Raw genomic sequence first — 1,933 nt, forward strand, 5'->3', positions numbered from 1 at the left:
TACTCTATATCTGTCCATCTCTATAAATCTAGTTATAAGGAGAGGATGAGAGGTATCTCATATATGCTCTCTGCTACATCTCCACCTATATTTGTCCATTATTCTCTTATCTACAATTCTCTACATTTCATCTTCCACAAACACTTAGTTTAGTTTTTCATTCTTCTTTTAAGATCTAAGAAGCTTTGCAAGAAGTGGATTGTGAGGACCAATCATCTTCTTACTTGAAGAATTCTGGATTTCAAGAGAGTTTTTATTTTATTATTTTTATATATTTTTATTTAATACCATGATCAATGGGTTAAATATGTTATACTAGTTTTTATAAGTGTTTAGTTTAGCCTTTTTACTTTTGTATGAATCTTGTTATTTATTTATTTAATGAGTGATTTCTTTACCTTCATATCTTTATTAGTTTCAGTTATTATTATTAGTTAACCATCATATTAATTTAATAATAGTAATTGTTATGAAAAAAAATTAGGTTGAATATATTAGAGACACCATATTTGCTTAAATTTATGTTTATGGAAGAAACTTCAGTTACATCATTAGTTTGAGTGGCTAAAGAAAAATTCAAATCACCATCTCATTCATTAGATATAGGCTTAATGTAAAACAAGAGGATTACTAAGTAATTGGCTAGGCTAAATACTATTTTCATCATATAGTTTTAAATTATAGCATTTATATTGCATATTTATTTATTGTTTGGTTAATTTTATTTATGAATATCATATTCTCTCAAAATATTGGTTTAGAGTGTTCAGATTTACTTTTATTGTTTTGTGTTGGTAATTAGTCTATATAATTAGTGGTCTCATACTTCTTTAAGAGATTGACCTCGAGGTGAATTTACCATTTCACTATAGAAATGGTTCATGCATTTGCGAGTACTAATTTAGACACATCAAACTTTTGGCGCCATTGTCAGGGAACTGTGTCCAAATTTTATTATATTGATTGATTGTCAAAATTGTCCTGTGTTTATTTGTTTGTTTGTTTTGTATTTTGTATTTTTTTATGTATTTTTTTTGTTCTTAATTTTTTTTTATGTTCTTAGATTTGAAAATTCCTTTTGTTTTGTATGCCTAGTAGAAAAAAAACTATAAGAAGAATAAAAAAAAGAAGTTGATATTATGGAAAATCCACCAAGATAAATAGGAGTTGAAAGGCAAATAACTATAAAAGATTATGCACGGCCTACTTCATGCATAGTTATAGGTGATGCATCTAGAAATTATAAACTTAAGAACATATATTTTAATATACTTTCTTCATTCTATGGTATGCCTAGTGAAGATGCATTGACATTTATCAGAGAATTTTATGCTATAGTTCATATTTTTTCATTATCTGGATTAAATGAAGATCAATTGAGAATGAGGTGTTTTCTTTATTCACTGGAAGAAAAAGTAAATGCTTGGTTAATGACCTTGCCTCCAAATTCTTTAAGAACTTAGGGTGAAGTTTATCAAAAGTTTATGAGTAGGTTTTACTCATATCAAAAGACTAAAGAATTAAGAGCTGAAATTTCTAATTTTTATTAAAAGGATACTGAATCCTTTCTTGAAGTATGAGATCGCTTCAAATCACTTTTATTGTAATGTCCACACCATGGATACCCACTCCTAGTAACTAACTAATCATTTTATAATGGTTAACACAACAATATCAATGTATGGTTGAAACTGCAGCTGGGGGTGCTATGTCAAAAAAGACTATTGATGAGGTTTATGACATCTTTAAAATGTTAGAAGCTAATTCTCAACAAAAGAGTGTGAGGATAAAAAGAGTAGGAGTCAATGAAGTAGTAGCTAGTAGTGAGATGGTCATGCAATTGGCTGAATGGACTAAGCAAGTTAAGATGCTTGCTTCAACCAAAAATGCACCAAGCAATGATGTTTGTAATATTTGTGGTATTTATGGTCAT

General features: G+C 28.3%; 1 non-coding gene across 1 annotated transcript; it reads right to left on the reverse strand.

The window, feature by feature from the left end:
• Nucleotides 1-1,517: 1,517 nt before the first annotated feature.
• Nucleotides 1,518-1,624, reverse strand: LOC112536406. Its single transcript, XR_003080435.1, has one exon. It is a non-coding gene; the product is annotated as a small nucleolar RNA R71 (small nucleolar RNA).
• Between the last annotated feature and the right edge of the window lie 309 nt (nt 1,625-1,933).

This window comes from Ricinus communis, chromosome 7 (assembly GCF_019578655.1).
Source record: "Ricinus communis isolate WT05 ecotype wild-type chromosome 7, ASM1957865v1, whole genome shotgun sequence".
NCBI lineage: Eukaryota > Viridiplantae > Streptophyta > Magnoliopsida > Malpighiales > Euphorbiaceae > Ricinus > Ricinus communis.